We start from the raw sequence: 6,123 nt of genomic DNA, 5'->3' as shown, positions 1-6,123 counted from the left end.
ACTGTGGTCTTATAACTCTTCCTCACCAAAGTTAACATATAATTGTCAGTTCAAGAAAATCACGAACTCTATTAGAATAACATACTCCGAGTAAGTGATGGGAACATTACCAATTCCTGAGACTTACTTTGGTAGCGTTTCCTTTGATAAAAGTTCTTCAAATAAAATATAGAACTTTGACAAAGACTTTTTGATCTTGTCAAGATAATGAAAGGAAATGCCCTGAAAGATCCTTAAATTTACTATAATTACCAATATCGGTCCTTAAGATAATTTTTCTGAATGAAGAATTGGTTTTTTTTGTTTGTTTGAGTTTGGGTTTTTTTCCTGCCACATTGACTGACTGGTATTGGTTAAGATAGTGTCTCATCAGTCCTGCTAACTTGGGTGCTCACTCTTAATTATTCTAGAGCTGTTTTTTAATGTCTTTTATTGTTTTTTAAATTCTTAACTAGTTCCTTCATTTCATGCCTTATCTCCCAAGATTATTCTTTTTGGGGGCTTCTTTCCTGCTAACCCTGTGGTTCTTAGTGGTTAGTTACCAGCATATACAGAGTCTGCTTCCCTCTGCAGCTCTTATTTGTATAAGACTGGATGACACTGGTTTGCTCCAGCTCATATCATTTACCAGCTGTTTTGAATTTTGTGAAAATACTCCAAACTACATAAATGTACAAGACATGCAAAGGCATACACAATGACAATGACCAAAAAGCCTTTCCTTTCTTCTGGTTTTCTAAGAGAAACTAAGGTACAAGAAGGAGGCCTCCATGGTTCTGGGTCAAGAACTGAAGCCAAGTGGCCTATCTTCTCATAGTGGTCTTTTCAATACCCCCTTGCTGGTCTGAGAAACAGTAGGAAAATGATACTTTGAACTTGGTTTTTATTTCTGCCTTCCCCCAATCCCCACAAACTTCTCAGAAAAGGAAGCTCTTCTGTGGTCTAGGAAAGTGGCCTTAGATTATCAGAGATAAGGCCATGCTATAATTCAAATTGAGGAGTGTCCTGAAAGAATCCAGATGTTGATGCCATGACAGTTAAAGAGGTGAGGAACAAGCCCTGCTCTTGAGCCAAGCCACTGTGACTCGTGGAGTTTAGCTGAGGTTGCAGTGTGGCCCTCTTGAAGTGAAGATTGGTTGGTTGGGAGGAACTACATTGTGCACAAGAGGGTAGAAACTTGTCCAGATTCCCATAAATCAACCCTGCCATAGCTTACATTTTCCTAGGTAGTAGTAGGTTTCAGCAGGAAAATATGAGCTGTGCAAATCACAGGAGGTTCTTCTTGTGCTATGATATCTCTAGTAACTCCAGTGGTAACAGGAATGAAAGGCATTGACAGGAATGTGGCGGTGTACTGGGTTTATCTGGACAAAAGCAGGCAAGGCTGGAAGGTTTCGCTCTCTTTGTGCTCAATGTTTTGGCCACCTCGAAGGACAATCATTTTGGCAAGAAGTACTCCAAAGTCTTCTGCAGTCTAATTTTGGGTCCAGTTGCTACCACCTGTCAATCCATTGGGAGGCCCAGCAGGTCACAGCTGACATCCCACAGCCGCCTTGCTATTGTCTCATTACGAGCCTGGGCAGAGACCCATGCCACATGGCAGTCACTGGAAGGGAAAGAGAGAGGCTTGAAGCATAAAGTTAAGAATGGAGTCTGCTCTCTGCCTAGGCTAAGGAATACGACAGAAAAACAACCCAGGGATCACATGTCCTCCAGGTGTTTCACAAGGCCAGTGTTTGTCCCTTTTACCTCATACTCCAATCTCTACCTCAGAGAAAATATAATTGCCATTTTAAATCTCCTCACTAGACCGCCATTGATCAAAATGCTTTCTCTGATATATAATACAAGTCTATAAAGTCCATTCTACAGGGTTACGGACAGTGTCATGTAGCTGAGATTCTGCTATTTACATTGGTCACAGGTGCTTGAAGTGGTAAAAAAAAAAAGAAAAAAGAAAAAAACTTCCTATTTCTAGACTACCTGCAGTTAGAACTGTTTTAAAATTCAGATGACAAGTAAAGCCAGCTTCATAAACAACAAAAGAAGGAAAAAGTGATAGCAGAAAAGAAATAGTAACAACAAGGTACTAGGTGTGTCTTAATCCATTTTGTGCTGCTATAATAGAATACCACAGACTGGATAATTTATAATGAACAGAAATTTACCGGCTCACGATTATGGAGGCTGGCAAGTCCAAGGTCCAGGGGCCAGCATCTAGTGAGGCCTTTTTGCTGTGTCATAACATAATGGGAAGCATCACATGGGTGACAGAGAGGGAAGGGGGTCCAACTTATCCTTTTATAAGGAACCAACTCCATGATAAGGAACCCACTCCTGAGATAATGGCATTAATCCATTCATAATGGCTGCCCTCATGACCTAATCACCTCTTAAAGGCCACACCTCTCAACACCATTGTATTGGGGATTAAGTTTCCAACACATGAACTTAGGGGGACACATTCGAACCACAGGGAGGTGATTCATATACTTCTCTTCATTGCTGTACTCCCAAGTGTTTTAAGTCCCATTAAATCCCAACTCTGCACCATGCAGAAAATTTTCTCAAGGACAATTCTCTTACTCATTTTTGTATTCCATGCATCTAGTACATAGTAGTTATTCAATGAAGGTTTTTTAAAAAATGATTGAGTGAATGGATCGCAATCTTTCAAATCATGTGAGAAGCAATTTTTAAAAATATATTATTTTAGTGCCAGCCCGTGGCTCACTTGGGAGAATGTAGTGCTGATAACACCAAGGCCACGGGTTTGGATCTCTATATAGGGATGACCAGTTAGCTCACTTGGGAGAGTGTGGTGCTGACAACACCAAGTCAAGGGTTAAGATCCCCTTACCGGTCGTCTTTTAAAAAATAAAATAAAGTATATTATTTCAAGAAAATTGCTTCCTGGCTATTCCAAGCAAATTCTGAAGGTGAAAGAAGAGTTGACAAGTCTGAAATAACCACATGAACTGAACTCCTAACACTATGTCCGTTGGCCGTGAACCAGCAGCAGGAGCGTGATCTGGGAGCTTGCTAGAAATACCAATTTTCAGGCTCTTTTCAGCTAGTTCTCTGGATGAATCTTGAACACACTAAAGTTTAAGAAACACCACTTAAAAGTATCTTCACATTACAAAACAAGCATTATAGGTATAGTACTTTTTTTTTTTTTTTTTGTCCTTTTTGAGACCGGCTGCACCGTGCTCAGCCAGTGAGCACTGTGAGCGCACCAGTCATTCCTATATAGGATCCGAACCCGCGGCGGGAGTGCTGCTGCGCTCCCAGCGCCGCACTCTCCCAAGTGCTCCACGGGCTCGGCCCTAAGTATAGTACTTTTGTTTAAGCAAACACCAGCACAACCAGCACAACCTGCCACTTCTGAATGAAAAGACCAACACCAAGAATCAAAGGCTGTATCTCTGTAAATGATTTGGACTCTGTAAGCTTCTGCATCCTCCACTGCTCTGTGCCTTATACTCTTCATAAGGTTACAGTGAAGAGCAAACGACAGAATAGACATGAAGGTGTAAGCTACGAAGTGCTATAAAAACTTTCAAATACTATAGTAAGAGCTGCTTAAGTATGGTTATGGCCCATGGTCACAGTGCTGATATTTCCAGTGGGATTTTGGTAAGAATTACTACACATAAAACATTGACTGATTTCAAAACTTACTACAAATCTATAGTAATCAAGATAGTGCGGTACTGGCATAAGGATAGACATAGAAATGAATGCGACAGAATTAAAAGTGCAGAAGTAAACCACTACATTTATGGTCAATTGATTTTCAACAAGGGTACTGTTATAGAATGAACTTTGACACTCCCCTTGCAATCCACATATGGAAGTTCTAATCCCCCATGTGACTGTATTTGGAGATAGGGCCTTTAAGGAGGTAATTAAAGTTAAATGAGGTCATAAGAGGGAGGACCTAATCCATTAAGACTGGTGTCCTTATAAGAAGAGGAAGAGACACTGGGAGTGTGTGTGCACAGAGGAAAGGCCATGTGAGGACACAGGGAGATGGTGGCCATGTGCAAGATAGGAAGAGAGCCTTCACCAGAAGCTGGGCTTCACCTAGCATGCACATGGCCTTCACCTGCCTGCACCTTGATCTTGGACTTCCAGTCTCCAGAACTGTGAGAAAATAAATGTCTGCTGCTTAAGCCACCCAGTCTGTGATATTCTGTTATGGCAGCCTGAGCAGACTAATACAGCTACCAAGAAAGAATAGTCTTTTCAACAAATGGGGCTGGGACAACTGGATATCCACATGCAAAAGAATGAAGTCGGACCCTTACTTCATACTGTATATAAAAATTAACTCAATATGGATCATAAGCCCAAATGTAATGCTAAAACTATAAAACTGTTAGGAGAAAACACAGTAGTAAGTTTCTGACCTTGGGAAAGGCCATTGGTTTCTCAGATATGACACCAAAAGCACAAGGACAAAAGAAGAAATAGATAAATTGGACTTCATCAAAATTTAAAACCTTTGAGGGCCAGCCCATGGCTCACTTGGGAGAGTGTGGTGCTGATAACACCAGGGCCACGGGTTCGGATCCCTATATAGGGATGGCCGGTTAGCTCACTTGGGAGAGTATGGTGCTGACAACATCAAGTCAGGGGTTAAGATCCCCTTGCCAGCGCCAGCCTGTGGCTCACTCAGGAGAGTGCAGTGCTGATAACACCAAGGCCATGGGTTCGGATCCTATACAGGGATGGCCGGTTCGCTCACTGGCTGAGCATGGTGCTGACAACACCAAGCCAAGGGTTAAGATCCCCTTACCGGTCATCTTTAAAAAATAAAATAAAATAAAACTTTTGCACTTCAATGGGCATTTGACACCATTAAGAAAGTGAAAAGACAACCCACAGAATAAGAGAATATCTGCAAATCATATCTGATAAGGGACTTGTATCCAAACTATAAAGAACTCTTGCAACTCAACAATAAAAAGACAATAATCCAATTTAAAAATGAGCAAAGGATTTGAAAAAACACTTCTCCAATGAAGATAAACAAATGGATAGATAATAAAGCATATGAAAAAGTGCTCAACTTCATAAGCAAGAAAATGAAAATGAAGAGATACTACTTCACACTCACTGGGATGGCTAAAATCAAAAGGACAGACAATAATGCATGTTGTTAAGGATGTAGAGAAACTGGAACACTCATACACTGCTGGTGAGAATGTAAAATGGTGCCACCACATTTTTACATGGCAGTTCCTCAACAGTTAAACATAGAGTTACCATATGACCCAGAAATGCTACTTCTATATATCCAAGAGAAATGTCCATACAGAAATTTTTATACAAAGGTTCACAGCAGCATTTACTCAAATAGCTGAAAAGCGGAAACCCAAATGCCCATCACTGATGAATGGATAAATAAAATGTGGTATATCCATACAATGAAATATTACTCAGCAATAAAAGGAATGAAATACTGATACATGCTACAACATAAATGAAACTTGAAAATATTACACTAAGTGAAAGAAGTCTGTCACAAAAGGCCACATATCATATGATTCTATCTATATGAGATGTTCAATATAGGCAAATTCTTACAGATAGAAAGTAGATGAGTGGTCACAGACAGAAAAAACAGCCAGTGAGAAGTTCCTAAGGCTTCAATCTAAACAGACTTTTATGGGGCCGGCCCAGTGGCTCACTCGGGAGAGTGTGGTGCTGATAAACAGACTTTTATGTTCATTTCTTGATATGAACATATGGCCTACATGGCTGCTGCTGGATCTTCAAAAGAAGTAAAATTAAGAATCCATAGTATGAGAAAGACTCTTCAGAAGTCAGTTCAGTAATTACTAAGTTATGGGTTTGAGACTGATTTTCTTTAAACCACTTAGTCAAAACCAAGATAAAAGTGTTATTATTTTTTTTCCTTAAAATCTCCAGGGAAAGGCCGGCCCGTGGCTCACTCGGTAGAGTGCGGTGCTGATAACACCAAGGCCACGGGTTCGGATCCTATATAGGGATGGCCGGTTTGCTCACTAGCTGAGCGTGGTGCTGACAACACCAAGCCAAGGGTTGAGATCCCCTTACCGGTCATCTTTAAAAAAAAAAAAAAAAAAAAAAAAA

Source organism: Galeopterus variegatus, unplaced genomic scaffold (assembly GCF_000696425.1).
Source record: "Galeopterus variegatus unplaced genomic scaffold, G_variegatus-3.0.2 Scaffold593, whole genome shotgun sequence".
NCBI classification, from domain to species: domain Eukaryota; kingdom Metazoa; phylum Chordata; class Mammalia; order Dermoptera; family Cynocephalidae; genus Galeopterus; species Galeopterus variegatus.
The sequence above is the reverse complement of the archived record's forward strand: the minus strand, read 5'-3'. Positions refer to the sequence as shown.